The sequence below is a fragment of the Cetorhinus maximus genome, chromosome 3 (genome assembly GCF_964194155.1).
Source record: "Cetorhinus maximus chromosome 3, sCetMax3.hap1.1, whole genome shotgun sequence".
In the NCBI taxonomy this organism is placed as follows: domain Eukaryota; kingdom Metazoa; phylum Chordata; class Chondrichthyes; order Lamniformes; family Cetorhinidae; genus Cetorhinus; species Cetorhinus maximus.
The window spans coordinates 191,928,656-191,950,775 of record NC_135881.1 but is presented as its reverse complement, the minus strand read 5'-3'; the positions used below and the strand labels follow the sequence as shown (position 1 = coordinate 191,950,775).

The 22,120-nt window shown below is 41.7% G+C and overlaps 2 long non-coding RNA genes across 5 annotated transcripts in view; both read right to left on the bottom strand.

The window, feature by feature from the left end:
- Positions 1–934: 934 nt before the first annotated feature.
- The window catches only part of LOC144673771 (uncharacterized), a 117,237-nt gene continuing 96,051 nt past the window's right edge, over positions 935–22,120 (bottom strand). For all 4 annotated transcript variants that reach the window (XR_013574421.1, XR_013574418.1, XR_013574420.1 and 1 more), the window contains one exon: positions 935–1,711. This is a non-coding gene — a long non-coding RNA (uncharacterized LOC144673771). The remainder of the gene's footprint in view (positions 1,712–22,120) is intronic.
- LOC144673794 (uncharacterized) lies at positions 17,919–20,607 on the bottom strand. Its single transcript, XR_013574425.1, has 3 exons — positions 20,404–20,607; positions 19,254–19,362; positions 17,919–17,966 (listed from the first exon to the last, which is right to left on the bottom strand). It is a non-coding gene; the product is annotated as an uncharacterized LOC144673794 (long non-coding RNA).

Here is a 22,120-nt window from a genome sequence, read left to right as displayed (position 1 = left end):
TAAATGAAACAGTCCCATTCGTTGCATTACACACTCAAGGTACAGAACATTTGAACTTAACTATTAGGGCCTGGTATGCTGTTCAAATCCCTCTAAAAATATTATAGCTTGAACAACTGCACAGGCATATAATGATTTTACTTTAAATCGCAAACTCCCATTGAAAACATTGGGCAGGATTTTCCCCTTGACGGGCGGGCGGGCCCTGGAACGGCCGCGAGACTGACCACTGCCCGCGGTCGGACTCTGGCCGCAATTTCATGCTGGCTGGTCAATTAACGGCCAGCCAGTGTGATAGGCGCGCTAAGAGCCTCAGCGCTGCTGGGATGGGGGCAGGAGGAGCGCGAGCGCTGAAGTGTGCGCATGCGCAGGGGGATTGTGCACTGAAAGCTCCTTGAAGGCATAGAGCTGTCTCAGGGAGCTGAAGAACTTTAAATACAAAAATAAACTTTTGACAAACGATATAAACATGTCTCCACATTTGACTCAATCACGTGGAGAGTGACATGTAAAAAAGGATGTTAAAAAATTTTTACTGTTTTTTTTTCAGTAACTGTTGGAAACCTCATCCCAAACGTGGATGAAGTTTTGTGAAAAATGCAAAGGCTGCCTGGTTTACTCGCCCGCCCGCCAACTGAATGGTTGAGTGGGCAGCGAAAAATGCAACGTAATTAATTGCTTAAGGGCCTTAATAGGCCTCTTAATTGCCAGCGGGTCCACTGCCACCTCTCGCGTGTGCTCGCTGACCGAAAGATCGCGACTCCGCGCATTGACGTCGGGATGATCAGCTGACATCATTGCGCACCATTACACTCCCATTCGGGTTGGGCGCGTGCCCGCCTGGGGGATGAAAAGTTCTGCCCATTGAATAAAGTAATCCCTGCTCCTCCAAGACTCTATAGAGATCTAAAGTATTAATAACCAATACAATGAATTCTCCATAACATTCACTTTTATTTGAAATCCAGGAGCTGGGTAATGGTTAAAATAATTATTAGCAATCACCTTGTGAAATTCTTCCAAATTCTCATATGCAATAATGCAAATTGTTATTGAAACAAAATAAACCTATCGAGGTAGGTTCTCTTTAAATTTAAGCAAACTTGGAAAACATTATAGGCACTACTTTAAAAATCTCAGTATGTGTGTTGTACTCGAGTCAACAGAATTTTGAAATGTGTTTACCATACATGAAAAGCTTCATATTAAAATCTAATATTTTAATATTTTTACATTTTGGGTGAAATGTTCCTCTCAATTAAAATATGCTAGCCAATATTTTAAATTGCAAATGCTTTCAACTTGTAAAATGGGGATAAGTTATTTAACTTTACTTGTCCAGAGATGGTAGTCCATGAATTTTTTAAGCAACAGGTTTTCAACATTGAAGCAGGCAAGGTGGTAAAATTTCCAATCTTAAATGAGTGAGCAGCTTAAATAATGAATATTATAATCAATATGGCAGCAGTTCTGTTGTGTTTGGTGTCTTTTTTCAATTCTTTCACGGGATATGGGAGTAGCTGGCTAAGACAGCATTTGTTGTCCATCCCTAATTGCTCTTGAGAAGGTGAATCTTCTTGCCTTTGAATCTTCTGTGTTTATGTTCTTCAGGCCTTAAACCGTGCTTTTACTATAATTTGTCAGATCTCTGACAATTCCTTCAGCTGTTAAATAGCTCCAGGCCATAATCCTTCTTCAGGCATTTCTCCACCTGCACAGACAGAACAGTTTATCAGACATGTATATGTCAACATATAGTATTAATAATCTCAGCATTTGACTTTAACATCCTACAAAGCAGTGGCTCATATGAAGCAGAGCATAAAGCAAATAGAAATGTAAAATATAGTGGGCTAGAACAATGCCCTTTCATCTATGGGCCTTATGTTGAATGAGTTACAATTAGTCAGGCGAAAATAATTCTCTGACAAGTACAGTGGTTTTAAGTGAAATTGGTTTGGGCATAATTCAGTTACTAGGAGGTGTGAATTCACAACGAACAACTGCTTATCATTTTTCACCGAGGAACACAATAACGTGTTGAAATAATAAATTGTTGATGTATGTTAAATGTGCCTATTCAGTGAAAGCAAAATGACCCCATTTCTAAATATCAAATTCCTGCATGAACTATTGTAAATAACATGTTAACTCATAAATTTTATTGGTTAATGTCTTTGATAAAGTTGCAGAATAAGTCCAAACAAATACATTGTGATGGTTAGTAATATCACACATGAAAGAAAGACTTGCATTAATATAGCAATTTTCATGACCACCGGATGTCTCAAACTGCACTCCCACAAACAGCAATGTGACAATGACCAGATAATCTTGTTTTTGTGATATTGATGGAGCTATAAATATTGGCCATGACCCTGAATAATCTTCAAAATAGCACCCATAGGATATTTTACATCCACTTGATCAGGAAGATGGGGCCTTTGTTTAAAGTCTCATCCAAACACCTGACGCCTCTGACAGTGCAGCACTCAGTCAGTATACACCGGAGTGTCAGCTCTGATTTTTGTGCTCAAGCCCTGGCTTGAGACTCAAACCCATAACCTTGTGGCTCAGAAAGTGCTGTCCACTGAGCCATTGCTGACACATAGCGACGCCAAATCCTTTGTTAAGCACCTGCTCTGCATTTGGCCATGTTGCATTTGAAATGAGAATAGTTGGTGCTCAGACTGGTGACCCCTATGAGAAATATGGTACATTTTATTTTAAATGCAACACTTATTAATAAGATAGAAGGGGCATGAGGGTTTTCAAATGTATGCTTCTCAAGAATGCAGTTTTGTTAGCAGGAATAGAAGGAAAAGCAGTGAATCACAACCCATTTGTATCAATGATCAATTTTTGAAACAGTTAGCGAGCCACTTACTAGGCATAAATGTTGAAAAGTTTATTAATTCAACAGCGGAGTAGAAAATCTTTGTGGGAAATGGATCAAATCCAAATTGAAAATGCGCATTTTACAAATCAGGGTCTGGAGGGAACAACAACAACTTGGATTAAAATAGCACCTTTATTGGCACTGTAAAATATCCCAAGGCTCTTTTGCACCAGTGTTATCAATCAAAAAATTGATATCCAGCCACAAATAAGAGACACTATGGCAGACTGGTCAAAGGAGGAGGTTTTAAAGAACATTTTAAAGGTGGACATAGAGGTAAGAGAGGCAGATGGGTTTAGGGAGGGAAATCCAGAGCTTAGAGCCTAAGCAGATAAAATTACGGCTACCAATCAAGGAGCAACTAAAATGGGGGATGAGGCTAGAAGGGGAGGAGTGAGGGAGATGAATCTGACCTATGGAACATTGAATAATGGTACAGCATGGGAGAGAAAGGGCTCCAAGGTATTTGGACACTGCATTGGAGGCCTGAGTGGTGGAGGTGGAATGCAGGAGAGATGTCCCGTATCTGCAGCCGGCCAGGAGGCTCTCCAGGTACAAGCTCAGAAGGTAGTGGGGGCAGATAGCCATGGAGATCAGTGCCAGGAGTCAAACCTTCAGGACCTGGATGCAGTGTTGCAAGAAGTTCAACTATCGAACATGAGTGATCAAGGAAAATGAATGTATCTTCAAAATGTTATATCCTATCAACCACACCACTAGTCTCAGATGCTCCTCAAATCACCAAACCCCCATTGCTCAGCTATTAACAATCTCTTGCAATCAAGCCTCATACATGACATTCACATGCTCCATGGCACCCTCACACACTTAGCACTGCTGCACGCCTCACACCCACAACTCACAGTTTGCATACAATGTTGATTATTCACTCATGGAAGTCACATCTCCAAAATATATTGCATGACACTCACTGACACGTTTTTCTCTCTCTCTTGCAGGACAAAGTGGTGCACAACTGGAGGCAGCAGGGGCTAACCAGTAGGGATTTGGTGTGCCTATAGGTTGTGATCACATGGAGGAGACAGTGCTGGCAATTACTGGGAAGGTCACTGCTGAGGCCATGGCAGCAATGTTACTGAGGCTGAAACAATTGCAGATGATGGCATTCTCATACCTAATCCTTCTCACATCACACTTCCCCCTCATCCCACACTCTCTTCTGATTTACAGGTTGCATATAATGTAAGCATGTACCTCTTACATTTTCTACTCCTTCCTGCAAACTTCCCTTGGTCCTCTCAGATACTCAAGATGTGCAACCTGGTCAGGTAGTGGAGGAAAAGCAAGGAGAGAGTGATGATGAAGACACACCGTCGTTCAATTTCACAGTCACGGTTCCATTTTAGGGTACAGTTTACGTGCGACACCTGCAAAGTGAGGTGCATGTTCTCGATGACATTCTGCATCTGTAGGATGTCTATAATCCTAGCAAAACTCTGTCTGCTGCTCTCTGGCAGGAGAGAACGAAATGCAGTTTGCTCTCAATGAAAAAAAGTGCTTCAGTGATCTCCCTTACGCAGTAGTGCACAGCAAACTGTAAGACATTGCAAATATCTCCAGCTGACTGGGAGGTGGCATAAAGGGTTGGTGAAGTATGCAGCAACCACAATAACTGAAGCTAAATAAGAGAAAAGTTTACAGACTTGAAGAAATCAGCCAGGGTAATGGAGTAAATGTCACTAACTATTTCCACGTCTCTTTAAATATTGGCCGTAGCGCTATGCAGAGCACTCAGACAACCACGCCTTGTCAATAGAGTAGCAGGCAATAAATTCTATCTATAATAAAAACAGAAAGAGTTAGAAAAACTCAACAGGTCTGGCAGCATTTGGAGACAGAAACAGAGTTAAAGTTGTGAGTTCACTATGAGTCTTCTTCGGACTCTTCATTGTATTCAAAACGTGAACTCTATTTCTCTCTCCACAGATGCTGTCAGACCTGCTGAGTTTTTCCAGCATTTTGTTTTTATTTCCGATCTCCAGCATTCTCAGTGCTTTGCTTTTATTTTGGAAATAATTTCTAGCTTCAATTTATCACATGAACTATTGGCCACTGACATCTTAATAGAGTCCTGAGCAACGTATCCTTGTGTACATTCCCACTTATCGTAACTGCTTCTTTGCATACAGGATGGAACGGCACATAACAAACGGGAGCTGAACTGGGGGAGGGGGCTCAAAGTTATTTCGTGTTGAATGTCTTGGAGTATGGCATTACAAATTCTTGGGGCAGGATTTTCCCCTCGTTGGTTCGGCGCGGCAGGCAGGCCTGGGAACGGCCATGAGGCCGACCGCTGCCCACCATTGGGCTCCGACCGCGATTTCCGACCGCCAATTAATGGCCAGCTAGTGTGAAAGGTGCGCTAAGAGCCTCAAAGTTGTCGGGGTGGGGGTGGGAGGGGCACGAGCACTGAAGTGTGTGCATGCGTGGGGGAGCGCACACTGACAGCTCCCTGAAGGCACAGAGCTGCCTCAAGGAACTGAAGATTTTTAACCTATATATATATATATATATATGAGATAAACATGTCCCCATGAATGACTCAGTCACATGAAGTCGGACATGTAAAAAAGGATGTTGAAAAACATTGGAAACCTCATCCTGCCCATGGATGAGGTTTCATTAAAAACTTGAAGGCTGCCTGGCCAATTCGCCTGCCCGCCAACCGAACAGTTGAGTAGGTAGTGAAAAATGCAACTTTGTTAATTACTTAAGAGCCTCAATAGGCCTCTTAGTTGTCGGTGGAAGTGCGCAAGAGGCGGCAACACACCTGCCAACTGAAGGATCGCAAGAGTGCACGATGACATTGGGGCACTCGCCCGATGACATCGCGCACTAGTTCACTCCCATTCGGGTAGGGTACGCGCCCGCCCACGGGATGAAAAATTCTGCCCTTGGGGCTGAGAGTAAGGAGAGCAAAGCCAGGGCTTACCCGGACAGATGGCCGGACGGTACTGCTTCGTGCACCCACTGTCATCTGGTCATTACACAGCATACTGCCCACATGTAATATCTGAAGGAGCACCTTGCAGCCGACATTCTCTTCCTATGGGCATCTCGAATACCTAAAGGCAGGTCTCAGTACCAACTCTGGACACCATCTCACCCTGTAATCCTGCCAGGAACATTTGTAAGCACCAGCACAGCTACACACTATCCAGAAGGAAGTAGTTAGTAATTTTGAGAAACTAGCACAGCTGCACAGGTGGAGGAGAAGTAAGTGATGGTGGCGTACAAACATACGAATTAGGAGCAGGAGTAAGCCATTCCGCCCCTCAAGCTTGCTCCACTATTTAATAAGATCATGGCTGATCCAATTGTGGCAGAAGAGAAACAGTTTTCTGCTGCCCAGCAAGAAACAGGGATGTCATCAATAAGGAAGCCTTGTATTTTGCAAAATGCAATAGTGCAGTGGTGTTATGCTATTCAATAGGAAAGGAGATGGAGATTCTGGAAATCTATGTTGATCAATGCAGCTATCGCTTATTTGATATCTGTGGATGCTGTGGTTAATACTGCAGATCATGCCTACATTAGCAAAGATGGAAAAATGTAGAGATGGAAACATTTCAGGATGTTGTCCCCTTGACTGCCACGGTTAATGCCATTCTTTTCATAAATTGGCTGCAGGTTTCCTTGCAGAAGGTAAGAGAACTCTGCTACTGTGTTAATTCAGAGGCTATGTTCTTGAGGCTTAAAAGACTAAATTATGAGGACAGGTTGCATGAACTTGAGTTGTGTTCCCTTGAGTTCAGGAGGTTGAGGGATGACCAGGATCCTGCTCTCACCACCTGTCATATGTTCGAAGGATTTACAAGTTGATGCTCAAACTGTTTGGCTGCGTTATGCACCTTCCTTGACCACCAAGTCCTGGAGTGGCACTTGATCACAGAGCTTCTGGCTCAGAGGCAGGGTCACTACCCACTCCGCGCCACAAGACCTCTGTTTCTAGGATGCATACCTGAATTGCAACAGAGGCAGCAATCCTGCTGGTCATAAAATCTCCGGTGTCAATGTAGATAGAAGACTCAAGTAAGGCAAAGTAAATGTTTTGTGTTGACAGATCTGAACACTGCTGAATAATGATTGTTTTACGCTGTCAAAGATTCATTACGTAACAGAGGATGCCACTCCATTTATTGGATCCATGCTGGTTCTCTGCAGAGTAATGCAGTCAATCCCATTCCCCCACTCTATCCACGTAATCCTGCATGTTTATTCCCCTTAAATGTACATCCAACTTCCTGCTGAAATGTCAAATGTCTCTGCTTCCACCACTCTTGCAGGTAGCGAGTTCCAGGTCATGTAAGTATGTCGTTGGCAGCTTCCAGTCCTTTTCCAATATAAATTATGGCCTGTAAGAAAAATTAAAATCACACACGTTTACAATTGTTCCACGTACAGTGAATAGCAGCACTACTTGATTTAACCCCTGTGCATCTGATGGAACTGGACCCAATAAAGCAGTGCAATCTCAGCCAGATAAACATGTATCTGCAGGTACATTGAAAACCAAATGACCATAATACACTGAGACTATGAAATATACAGGGCAAAATAGTCCGCTGAGCAGGGGGGCATGCAGCCGACCCGCTCCACCGTAAAATAGTGCGTGATGATGTTGGGCGAGCGTCCCAATGTCATTGTACACGTGCGCGATATTTCAGTGGACGGGCGCGCGTTAAATTCAGAAGCGTGCATGCCGACAATTAAGAGGGCAAGAAGGCCCATTAACGGCGCAATTAAGAGAGATTTTTCATTGCCCGTCCAACGTTACAGTTGGCGGGTGGGCAAATCGGTCAGGCGGCCTTTGCATTTTTCATGAAACCTCATCCGCGGGCGGGATGAGGTTTCCGCGATAAATTAAAATAAAAATAAATGTCTGCGGACCACATTTTCATTACTTACATTTTCATGTGACTGATTGTGAAGCTTCGACACTTTTTTTCCCGGTATCTATGACCTTTACTTTAGGTTGTTCAGGTTTTCAGCTCCCTGAGGCAGCTCTCTGCTTGCAAGGAGCTCTCTGTGAGTGCTCACTCGCAGCCGCGCTGACTTCAGCGCTCGCCCTCCTCCCACCCCCACCCCAGCAGCGCTGAGCTTTTCAGCACGCGCTTCATGCTGGCTGGCTATTCCCTGGCTCATCCCGGACCCGCCGATCACACCCACCGACTTAAAAATCCTGCCCGTAATGTCCGTGGCTTGGAGTCACTCAGTGCCGTATTTTTCATTGCACTGATCCGCTGTTTCTGACATTAAAGTTTAAAGCAATGGAACCAAAGGGACATATGCAGCACGTTCAACTTGTTATTCATTTACCATTGGTGCCTCCCCCCCAGGGAAAATGAATTTTATTTGTTTAAATGTCACACAGATAATAAAAAATGGCAGGGTTAAAATTATGCACCCAAACACTGGTGACCAAGTATTCGGAGGCATAAATTGTTCTTGTCCACATGAGAACATTACAATTTAAAGCCATTCGTTATTCTCGGTGGGTGAATTTAATGCTGCTTTGAATAAGTTGTTGGAATGTGTGCACCACACGGGTAGAGGTAAGAAACGGTTAGTCCAGCCATCCCATTTTACTCACAGCTCCAACTATCACACAGTGATCACACTTGCAGGAGGACTGGTTCCCCAAGCCATCATGTTTGCCTAGTTAGACCAGAAACAGGCCAACAAGAAATTCTGCCCTAAATAAAACATAAAAAGGTTGGAGTTTTCTACTTCTGCACTTGCCAGCCTACAGGCTAAAAACTCCAGGCTGATGAGTGCAGAAGCAACAAAACCAGCCAAAATGTTTTATTGTGCATCTATAATCTATATAATCAGATTGCAACTTCCCTTTACAGAGCACCTCATCACATCTCTGAAAAAACATTGGAAAGAGCTTCCCATTGAGCGGAATTTTACATGCACCCCCCCCCCCCACCCCCGCCTCTCCCCCGGATGCAGGCTGCCAGGTGGGGGGGATGGGGGTGAGGTTGGGGAAGGGACAGTGGCATAAAATTGGCTTGGGTGACCCCAGCTAAGCAGAGGTGGGCTCCCCCTGATTTTTAAGAGGGAGAGGTGGGGCCACCGCCTCTGTGTAAAATCCAGCCCAATGAGTAATTTTAAAGAGCAATGGCTATTGTTAAGGCGGCCAAGATAACAGTCATTGCGGTACAGTAAACAAAAATGGCACGAATAACCATTTTTTTTTTGGTGATACTGTTTGAGTGAGAAATGTTGTCTAAAACTACAATCGTCCCTACTGTTCAAATTGTGCCATAGGATCTTTTTCCATCCAATAAAACCATAGGAGAACACGCAAGCAGTTTAATATTTCATCAGTTTAATATTTCATCTGATGGTCTGCATCTCAGATAATACAGCATTCTCTCAGCACTGGAACATGAGCCAAGTCATATATCTGTATCCACAAATGGGGCTTGGATCCACAAATTACTGAATCAGAGGCAAGAATGCTACCAACTGAAGTAAATTGGCAATCTGATATACAGGTATGCCCAACATGAAGTCATTGAATTTTACTTGCCATATTAGTAACAAATGTGTTAACATAAACAGGCCGACCTTTATCAAAACGCCTGACAGAATTTTCATATGAATTTAATTGCTACTAATTTCCAATGGTGCAATCTCACTCCTCGATCTTCGGACAGTTGCTGAGAGATTTGATGATCACTTTTTATTTTTGGAACACAGAACCTGAAATATCACCCGTCAATGGAGATTTGAAGTAATTGGCAAAAGAAGCCAAAGCAGTATGAGAAAAAACTTTTCCACACAGCGAGTAGTTAGGGTCTGGAATTCATTGCCTGAGCATGGTGGAGGCAGGTTCAATCGAGGCATTCAAGAAGGAATTAGATGATTATTTGAAAATAAGCGATCTGCAGGGTTACGGGGAGAAGGAAGAACTGCACATTTAGAGAGCCGGTGCAAACATAATGGGCCGAATGGCCTCCTTCTGTGCTGTAACAACTCTGCGATTCCATGATTGGTATTCACCAATATACACACTGCAATGCACAAGACGGCCTTCAACCCAATTTGTGGTTAAGTTCAAAGCTGATTTTGAGACAGTTAACTTGTGATATTTTCCTCTTTGTGTATACAAGGTTGGAAAAAGCACTTTTTTTTAGAATTATAAATAGCAAAACATGAAAAAATGCAGGTTTTAGTTCCCTGTGTAATGTTAAATATTGACTTAGAATAGCCAGATGTAAGGTATGGGGTTTCACCTGCAACCAAAAAACAGTTGCCCACCCCCACATGGTAATCCCCCTTTGGCCTTCAGTGGTCCCTATCAGGGGTTTCTAGCAGTTACGGTTAAACTATATTGCAATGATAATCCAGGAAGTCCGCATCTGTTTCTGGCACATATATATGGATGGTGAGGTTACCTCAATTTCTTGTGGTATTAAGCACCGATTTGTCTGAGTCATTCAGGAACAAGTCATTGTCCTAATCCTCAGCACCATAGCAACTTTATTTCATAATTCAACTGAGCAACTACTCTTATTGTGTAAAGTTCGTCCCAATTTGTCAACACACTGATTTACTTATATTCCTCATTGAGAAGAATATTTCAAATTCTGCTACTGATTAATACTCTTATCAAACAAAACTTTAGCTACACAGTCTTCCTATTCCAAATTCTTTACCAGAAATGATTATTCTTAGTTCATTCTGAATGTTACATGTCCAAACCGAAATTGAAATTCAGCAATTACTTCTCATTTCTTTAAGCTTAAAATAGACAAATGAGGCTATTTCTACAAGTCCATGTGAAGTCATCTGGGACTTCTCTGTATCATCTATATCATCTTTCCTCCTTCATCTAAGATGCAGAATATCACAGTTGAGCTAAAAAGGTCAATAAATAATGTATAATGGGTTTCTAAGTGAAAAAAAACAGTTTACAATATCTTAGGATACTATAGGAAAAAAATGTTCTAAAAAATCCCCTTAAATAAGTCAAATCCAAATTGTCCATCTGATTTTACAGCTATTACTTAGCAAGTATTAGGCACCAACTATTAAATAAATTCACAATTGAAATCAAATCTGAATTGGCCCAGCTCACTTGGTCTCAATCCATATATATTGGCCCCTTTAAGAAAATAGTTCTAAACATATGGAACAGAATTATTTGCTGTATTTTTATTTGCTCTGGGAACATGACATTCATTTGGGGACAATTTCCTCCATGTACAATAGATGAAGAAATCATAAACCATATGGTGAAATTTCCTGAGCTTTCATAGTACCAGCAAGTGGGGCTTGTTGGAAAATCACAGGCGCACCTTTTGTAACTTGCCATCGATTAATTTCAATGCATAGAAAACGTATCCATGATTTCCTAATAAGCCATTCTAAGGGTAGCGTGGAAGCTTGGAATATTCCATTCATCCTTTTGTAAGCAGGTTACAATTTCATTACACATAGCGAACCAAGAGAATTTGCTCCCATTTCAGAATCATGCCAATTGATTGTACCATCCCTATGGTTTAATGGTCTTTGTTGTCAGGCATTATGAGGTCCTAAATTAGGTTTTGCTAATGTCTACTTTCTTCATTCTGTTCATCAAAGTTATCATTTGGTGCATTATTTATTCTTTTGACTAAGTGGTGAGTTGAGAGGAACTCCCTAAAATCTGTATTTCATTGATTCCACAGGGTTGGGTTTGAATGATGGGTCTGAAAGAATAAGTCAGGAGTTTGATGGAATAGTCACCCCTACCTGAATGAATGTAGCTGCAACAATCCTAAAGAAGCTCAACATCATTCAGGACAAAGCAGGCACTTTATCCACCAGCTGGAACTTTCATTTCCTAATGGGAACAGGATAGGCTTTTCAACCCCTTAAGCCTGACATTCAACTAGATCATGGCTGGTCTGTATCTTAACTCCATTTTTGGTTTGGCAGCCCTTAAGACCATTGCCCAACAAAAAATATATCAATCACAGTTTTGAACTTTTGCGAGAGAGAGTTCTAGATTTTCACTACCCTTTGTGTGAATAAGTGCTTCTTGACATCATCTTTGAACCCCTGAATGACCAAGCTCTAATTTTAAGGTTATCTACCTCAACTTGGATGCCCTCACCATAGAACCATAGAACACTACAGCACAGAAAACAGGCCATTCGGCCCTTCTAGTCTGTGCTGAAATATTATTCCGCTAGTCCCATTGACCTGCACCTAGTCCATAACCCTCCAGACCTCTCCCATCCATGTATCTATCTAATTTATTCCTAAAACTTAAGAGTGAGCCCACATTTACCACGTCAGATGGTAGCTCGTTCCACATCCTCACCACTCTCTGAGTGAAGAAGTTCCCCCTAATGTTCCCCCTAAACCTTTCCCCTTTCACCCTAAAGACCATGTCCTCTCGTGTTTATTTCTCCTAATCTAAGTGGAAAGAGCCTACTTGCATTTACTCTATCTATACCCCTCATAATTTTGTAAACTTCTATCATATCTCCCCTCATTCTTCTACGCTCCAAGGAATAAAGTCCTAACCTGTTTAATCTTTCCCTGTAACTCAACTCCTTAAGACCCGGCAACATCCTAGTAAATCTTCTCTGCACTCTCTCTCACCAGGGGAAACAATTCTCTCTACCTACTCTATTAAGTCATTTAATCATCTCAAAAACACCAATCACTTTAACCCTCTATACTCATCACTTATTACATCTCAGATATATTGTGGCTGCAGTGCATACAATCTACAAGGTGCACTACAGCAACTTTCCAGTGTTCCTTTGGCAGCAATTCCCAAATTGGCAATGTCCACCATCTAGAAGGACAAGGGCAGCAGGTATATCACTACATCACCATCTCCAAGTACCACTATAAGTAACAAACCATCCTGACTTGGGCATATATCAGCACTCCTACATTGTCACTGAGTCAAAATCATGAACTCCCGAGTGAACAGCATTTACAGAGTGCCTTCACCACATTAACTAGAGTCGTTTAAGAAGGCCCACCAATACGTTCTCAAGGGCAGCGAAGGATAGGTAATAAATGCTGGCTTTGCCAATGTTGTGCATACCCTAAGAAAGCACAATCAAAAGTCACAAAGAAAGGAATTTCATGTGGAGGCATTCAAGCTCCTACGTTAATATTAAACGACAACATTTCGAGGCCCTTACAGGAACATTCGATTAACATAATACAGATGCTGAAAAGTAGAAGGAAAAACAGAAAATTCTGGAAGTAAACAATTGAAGACAAAAGAGAAATTAGTGTTTCAAGTGGACAATCTTTCATCGAAACCCGGCTATACGTTTTCAGTATTTAATCTTTTTAGGGTATCTCTGTCTCGAAACTGTGTGATACTGATCAGAAGTGAGTGACATAGCATAAGCCTGGTAGGAGAAAGGGATAAAGAGCACAGGGCTATATTATTGTGCTTTTCTGCACAAAAACAGATCTACTCAATCTCCCTTGACCACCAAATTTGGCCAAAATTATTTTGACAATACCCATGAAATAACATTTTAGACATTAAACGCCTAGCTAGTATTCAGACTTTATTACAGATTCAGGACCTATTTGAAGAGGGAAAGCCTCTCAGAGACACCACATTTAATATTTATAAACCTGAGAAACTCATGTTGATGCCAGTTTTGACAGTTCTCTTACTCGTCATTCTCAAGAATGATGTAATATTTTTAAAAAATCTTATGCTGCCTTCATCAGAATTACAAATTCAAATTTCAGGATCACAATTACATAGATTATAAAAATTATTGACCTTGGCTCCTTTCCTGGGCTTCTGGTTGGCCTGTTCTAGCCTTATTACCTACAAGCTAACTATATGTCGAGCAGCCCAAGTGCGGCGGGAAAAGGAGCCTTTAAAGACATCACAGGAAACATCGGTGGCAGCAGAGCCACAAAACACAGTGGGAAAGAGGAGCAGGGGCAACAGGCGGTGATATATCACCAAGTGATGTCACAGCATAAGGAGTCATGTGGGGTGAGTACACTGGTAACATCCAATTTTTATTTCACTATATTTTTATTTACTTTAAAGAAAGACTAGGGCCAGAATTTCGACCCTGATGGGCAGGCGGGCCCCACCGGCTTGGCGGCGGGTGGGCAGCCAAACTCTGCCGCCGAAACGGGGCCCATCGCCATTTTAAGTGGGCGGGTCAATTAAGGCCCACCCAGCGGCCTACCCGACAGGAAGTGCTATGCGCTTCCTGTGCAGGGGGTGGGGGAGGGATTCCCCATCTGTCAATGTGTGCTCTTTTGCGCATGCACACTGCTCAGGGAGATTACTGACAGTATAAATCTTTAAAAATAGAAAAATATTAAAATGATTAACATGTCCCCCTCATGTGACAATGTCACATGAGATGAGACATGTTAATAAGAAGCACATAAACTTTATTGAAGTTTTTAAAAATGGACATGAAACCTCATCCCGCCAGTGGATGAGGTTTCATGTATTATCAGAAGTCTGCTGGGGCTCCTGGCCTGCCCGCCAGCCTTAAGGTTGGACGGGTAGGGCATTTAACAAGCTTAATTATCCTGCCTTAATTGGCCATTGACAGGTCGGTGGGCGGACAGCTGATTTCGCTGTCCCCCCGCCTTCCTCAATATTTCAATGGACCCGGGATGACGTCGGGGGTTCCACCCAACGTCATCCCGCGTCATTTTCCCGTCGGCAAGTGGGCCCCGCCTCCAAATTGCTGACGGGAAAATTCTGCCCTAGATCAATTAATTAGCATACGGCTACGGCCAATTTGATAATTTACAATCAGCATTCATTACAGTAAATTACAAATAAAGTAAAAGCAAGGCGTGAGGAGCATGGATTAAGAATCAATGTGAAGAAGAGCTAGACAGTGGTGATAAGCAGAGACCTAAACCCGGAAATGAAAATTAAAGGAAACGGACAAGTCCAGGAATAAGTGAAGAGGTTCACATACCTTGGGCAAATTCTCATAGACAACGGGAGATGTGATTGCTAGATCTGGAGGAGAAATGAGATAGCCAAGACTGGCTTTTTCAGAACGAAGGATGTGTTAACATTAAAGAAACTGAACCAGAATCTTAGGAAAATAACGCTGAGGTGCTACATTTTGTCTTTTATGTTATATGCCTTGGAGACATGGACAATAAACAAAGACAAAATTGATAAGTTGAATGCATTCAAGATGGAGGCACATAGGAGGATGTTCTGCATATCCTAAACAGATAGATAGACAATGAGGAAAAGCTGGGAAAAAAAGAGGAAGCTAGTGAATAACAGCAAAAAGAGAAAGGTCCAATACTTTGGCCACATCATTACAGCAGACAGTCGACAGAGACAGTTATTGGAGGGGAAGATCGATGGAAAACCTAAGAGAGGCAAGCAGGGGAGAAAATGGATGACTGATATAATAAACTGAATGCAGTTGACTTATACGGAATATGCAAGGGCTAGGCAGGACAGAACAGCAGTGGAGATCCACAGCAGTCAACCTTCTGGGAAGAACATGACACCAACGGACAAACAAATCAATCAAATCTACAAGGTAAAGTTAAAATTAAATAGGAAGGGATAATAATCCTAAAGGTAATTGAATTTTTCAGTAAATTAAAATTTAAGTTATTTAGAAAATAGGTGTTAAATAAAAATGATTCCGTTAACTTCTCTAAAAAAATAAAGTGGCCTTGGCACAAGAAGGAGCTGGTGAGTTTTGACTTACTGAAGTTTTAAGCTTAATAGAGGCATTGCTGCATAGCTCGAGCCCATGAAGTGCACATCCTGTTCCATGTCGGAACTCCAAAGCGCTTCTCATATCCTGGACAACAGCATGTGCAGGAAGAGTCATCAGCTGCAGCAAACTGAGCTCTGGATTTCAGAGCATGAGCAGCAGCTGGTGCCACAGCAGCACAACTGCAAGAACGAGAGCCACAGGGATAGCATGTTCATTGGTCACCCCTCAATTTAAGGGTATGGAGGCAGAGAGGAAATGGGTGACCGCCAGGCAGTCAAGAAGGATCAAGCAGATAGTGCAGGGCTCCCCCTGAACACATGTCACTCTGCCAACAGTATTCAGTTCTGAATACTGGTGAGACTGATGGTTCCTCTGAGGAGGGCAGCCAGAGCCATTGGAAAGCACTCTGGTTAGCTCAGCTGTACAAAGGAGCAGGAGGAAGGCTGAGAAAGCAATAGTCAGAGGAAATTTTGCAGTTAGGGAAACAGACAGGTGTTTCTGCAGCCAGAGGCATGAATTCAGGATGCATGTTGCCTCCCTCATGCCAGGGTCAAGAATGTCACTGAATAGCTGCAGAACATTTTGAGGGGAGAGGGTGAACAGTCAGTGGTCATGCCTCATATCAATATCAATGAAGATAGCTAGAAAGAGGGATGATGTCCTGCAGTCAGAGTTTAGAGACCTAGGGAAGAAACTAGTAGGAAGGACCTCAAAGATAGTAATCTCTGGATTACTTCTAGTGCCACGCACATGAGTGTTAATGAGCACAGATATAGGCGGGGAGTCTCAATAATAATGACCACGCCCAGGATTTTTCAGTCGGCGTGTAGGGGCGGGCCCGATACACCGGCGCATAACATGACGCGTGACGATGTCAGGCCTGCGTCCCGACGTCATCGCACTGTCTCGTGATGATTTGTTCGGCAGGCGTGCGGAGTCGGCTGCGTGCCCGCCGATAATTGATCCTGGGCTTTATAAATACAGGAATAGAGCACAAAAGCAAGAACATTATGAGAAATAAAAAAATACTGTGGATGCTGGAAATCTGAAACAAAAACAGAAAATGCTGCAAAAACGCAACAGGTCTGGCAGCATCTGTGGAGAGAGAAACAGTGTTAAAATTTTGACTCCAATATGATTGTTCTCCTGAATTGGACAGAGATAGAAATGTGATGGGCTTTATGCTGTTGAAAAAAGGGGGAGGGGCAGATGGAGCAAAATAGGAGGTCAGGAGTAGGTTAGAGGGCAGGGGAGATTAAATGAAAAATATGTCATAGAACGCAAGACAAAGGGATTGGTAATGCTAGTATTAAAGACTAAAGCATTGATCCAGAGTAGGTGTTAATAGCAGAATAAAGGTCAGCACTGTCTGGAAGCAAAATAGCAGAATGTGTTAATAGCAGAAGATGGAACAGGACTGTCTGAAAGCAAAAACATGGGAACACGATACAGACTGGCACTTGGGGGAAATAAATATTATGATAAACCTGTATGAAACACTGGTTCGGCCTCAACTGGAATATTGTGACTAGTTCTGGGTAGCACACTTTAGGAAGGATATGAATGCATTAGAAAGGGTACAGAAAAGATTCATGGAGATGGTTCCAGGGATGCTGAATTTTAGTTATGTGAATAGATTGGAGAAGGTGGGGTTGTTCTCCTAGGAGAAGGGAAGGTTAAGAGGAGATTTGACAGAGGTGTTCAAAATCATAAGGGGTCTGGACAGGGTAGATACAGACAAACTGCTCCCATTGTGGAAGGGTCAAGAACCAGAGGACACCAATTTAAGGTGATTGGCAAAAGAAGCAATGGCGACATTAGGAAAAACCTTTCTTATGCAGCGAATGGTTATGATCCGGGATATACTCCCTGAGACTGTGGTGGTGGCAGAGTCAATCATGGATTTCAAAAGGGAGTTGGATAATCATCTGAAGAGAAAAAAATGTAGGGCCATGAGAAAAGGCAGGAGAGTGGGAGTGTGTAAGCTGCTCTCGCAGAGCATGGGCTGAATGGCTCCCTTCTATGCTTTAACCGTTTTATGATATTCAATGATCCTGTGAATTGGTCCATGGCATCCATGTGCTCTGTATTGCCATTAGTTTTGTTGCAAATTGATTGGTGTGCAATCTCTGCCTACCCCTTTAGCAATTGGTCCATTGGAATCACATGACCTACATGGCAGGACTCACCAGATTTTCTTCTTCAAGCAATGATAACTGCCCTTCTATCTTTTTGTGGTTCCATTTGTGTCATTCACTGGCCTAATAGTGCAGGTAATTCCTCAGGTTTGAGACTTGAGCAGGCTTAAGGCCCCACGAACAATGCTATAAGAAACCCCCCTAGTATACATTAGAAATACATATGGCACACTTTCATAAGCAGAGCCATCAAATACTGAATTATAGAGAAATCAACGCATCAAACTGATTTTCAAAAGGTTTGGAGTGCAGCAATAGTGGCTGTATTGATTGATGGTAACATGTAGAATTTAGCACTGCCTTTTGAATGAAAAATAAAACGCAAACATTCTAAATATAGCGATTCAAAACACCGAGAATATCTACATTGCCTGAAAGAAAACGGGTGCTATACTTCCTTCCTTAGATGCCTCAGAACCACTTCTGTTTCTTTTTAAACTAGTTGACAGGAAGGCTGCTTCAAGCGATGATCAACAAACTCTGTATACTGCATAATGATATGCTATCTTCTGATGAACATTCCTACCACTGCAGCAATAGAGATTCATTTTAATTCTTGTGGCAGGCTCATTGTGAAGCCCAGGCACAGCTCTTGTATTTAAACTTAATTTGTGAAACTTAGCAGAAAATGTGTTTTGCAAAACAAAACAAGGCCTTATAAATCAGAGTTTAAAAGTTTAAATGCAAAAGCCTGCCCTAAATCTGAATACTGAACTTCCTTTATAGATCTTAAAACATTTTACAATTCACTGTATTCCACGAGCCTGATGTCCTTTTGTACTGGAAAAGCGGATGTTTTTCTTTCTGCATGGACCTAGCTAAGTTTGTGACAACATACAGATTTGCAGCTAGTTCTATATCACTGCCTTCATATTCTCCATTGCTGTTTCCTGTTTCGAATATTCAGTCACTGAATAAACATGTGATTTGGTACACAATAGTAGCTGATGAAATACTGCAAGGTTGAGGTTTCCTCCTTCATATGAACATTATGAAACACCACAGAACAAAACTGACGAGTAATAAGTTATCAAAAGAGGCACAAACATGCTCACTGGGAAGCTCTAGTGCAAATCTTTTACGTGAAGAGTTATTCTTAGGAGTTATGATAACACGGATATGTTATTATAAAAGGAATAGAGCATTCTTATGCATGGAGTGACAATACAAAAGATACATCGGTCCAATGAAATATAAAGCATCTTCAATACCGTCATCACTAGATTAAACTCAAGAAAGCCTATGCCAACTTAGTTCTGACTGATGTACTGTTCTTGTGCTGAATCTACCCACAGTAGTTAACAGAAGCTTGGTCAGGAGCTGTGGTTACATTACCTGCTAAATTGATATAAGCTGTGTGAGACAGAACTTTGAAGCATGCATATTCAAATCCAATTTCACAGCAATACTTACTGCCAACTGCAACGAATTTTCACTGATTCAGAACAGCTTACAGAGGTGTCCATTTTTTTCAGCTAGTAATTGGAAGAGTTGCTCAAGAGGATTCTTTAATTTTCAAATCCTTTTTTAAAAAAGGTTAAAAAGTAGGCTTCACACTACATACGAAAATAAGAATTAGGAGCAGTTGACTATTCGGCCTTACGAGCCTGCTCCCCACTCAATAAGATCATGGCTGATCTACCTCAGCCACAACTTGCACTATCCCCATATCCCTTGATTCCTTCAGTATCTAAAAATCTATCTTGAACATATTCTGTGACTGAACATCCACAGCTCTCTGCTTGAGAGAGTTTCAAAGACTCCTAACTCCTTGAGTGAAGAAGTTTCTTATCCTCTCAGTCCAAAATGGCCAACCCCTTATTCTGGTGCCCTGAACCCTAAATTCTGGACTCCTGAGCCAGGGAAAACATCCTTCCAACACCTACCCTGTAAAGCTCCATAAGAACCTTATATGTTTCAGTAAAACCACTTCTCATTCTTTTAAACATCAGAGAAAATAGGCCTAGTTTACTCAATCTCTTCTCATAGGACAATTCCCTCATCTCAGTGGACTTTCACTGCATCCCTCTAAGGCAAGTATATCCTTCCTCAGGTAGGGAGACCAAAACTGTACATAGTACTCCAGGTGTGCTCAACCCTATAAGATTAAGTAAGACATCTTTATTCTTATACTCCAATCTCTATGTAATATGGGCAAATGTAGCATTTGTATTTCCAAATACAAATTTCTAATACAAATATTTGTTTTTGTATTGATTGCTATACTTGCGTGTTAACTTTCTGTGATTCACGTACAAGGTCATCCAGGTCCCTGTGAATACCAACATTTCACAGTCTCTCACAATTCAAAAAATATTCTGCTTTTCTATTTTTCCTACCAAAAGGATAACTTCATACTTCCCCGCATAATATTCTATCTGCCAAGTTCTTGCTCACTCATTAACCTATATCATTTTGTACTCGTGGTAACTTTGTACTGTTATCAATGTGATGCAAAACATTTCACAAGCAACTAATGGACACAGCCTCATACCAATATAGAGCCACAACAGCAGTCTAACAGTGCCTTTTCAGAAGTTAGGGAGGTGATTGAGGTACCCACCCAGAAATAAAGATACATTCTGTGCCGTGGACTTGGTCTGGCCGAGTGGTGAATGCATGTTCCATCCTTGGAAGATTGGTGGAAATGAAAGTGAAGAATTTAAGTTGAACTGTCGAGAAATCAGAGATGTTAATTTCCTGGCCTGCTTTATTGGGAATGTTCATTGCTTTCCAAATACTAAATCCCTGTGAACTTGACCTCTTAGTCCTGTACGATGTACCAAATGCCAGTGATGACAGTTGCTAAGGTAATGAAGTAATTATAGGGCATTTTATCTTGTTAAGCTAACACCGTAAGTTTTTTTAGTGCTGTTCTATGTGCATGAATAGGTCAGGTACCAGTTTAAGCAAATAAGTTTTATTTTGACTGATACTTGAAAGTCAGAAAACTCTGACCTGAAAACTCAGAAGTCCGTCTATGTGGGTGATATATGAGAACTGCTGGTATCGACAGCTCCAAAAACATATACACCTGTACTTCTAAGAAGACACTAGAAGAGCAAGTTATTTTGGCTCTTTCTAAAAAACATATTAATACCAAGCTCCTAGGGTTTGAATCTCAATAAATGACATGGTGAATAAAGACAGGACAGATGGGTATACTTGGATGATGTTATAAATATGCAAGGTGCTCTACCCAGCTTTTCTACACAATGTTCTTGAGCATTCTCTTGGTAAAAATAAAGCTAGAAGACCATTTGAATTTTTATTGCATTGCTATCATCTTTTAATTCTGCAATCCAATAATGTATGTGAATCAGCTTCAGATGAGCATTAATCTTACACATTAACAGCAGATCTTAATGATGAGGCAGAATGATGGCAAAGAAGGAAAGAAAAGAAAGCAAATCCTGCACTCCAGATCCCACTACCTTGCAGGACGTCCTACCCCATGTGCCCAAAGATCTGTGGGTTGAGAATCAGCCTGTACAGCCACATGAAAACTGGCAGAAACTGGTGACCCTGAGGAGACATCATCCTTGAATCAAGGGACAGCTGACGACAAACAGCAGGTCCGTCTCCAGCAAAAGAATGTCATATCTGGTAATAAGGTAAATCATGGCTCCATATGATCATTTAAAGTGACCAGTAGAATGTATGAAACTATAATGTAGTTGATTGCCTTGAATGATATTATTAGTTGCCATCTATCATTGGTTTTCATTAGCAACCATTGGGTTAGTGAACACTCAGCAGGCACCATGTAGGAGGCAGTTACTGTGGTTAACTGTAGATTCAGTTTTGATTTGGGTGTTTTCAGTATAACCAAGAGAAAAAGTAACATGACTGCTCTGTTTTCAATTGTATTTCTAGTTTCTCGCTACATCACAACTCAAGTCTTTGGTCTATTATCCTTTCACTGGCACAATCTGACATTCAGGAACTGATCAAATTACCTCTATGGTTTATTTCCACCATTTGAGATTAGATACACCATTTTTCACAGGGAGGGTGGTTGCAAGGGAGGAAGAGGAATCAGAGGGATAAAAATGAGAAATGATGGACATCATCTTTTCATGAAAAGTACTGTTCAAGTAAAACTAGCCAAAATATACTGCTTCTGGGAAAGCGCGTTTCCAATTACTCTCAAGCAAAATGACCTTTTAATGTTTCATCTGTTAACTATTTTATCTTCAGATCGGACCAGAGAAAAAGTTGGTTGTAATGTGAGGCTTCTAATACAGGTATGAGGTTTCTAATAACTGAGTTTGATTGGT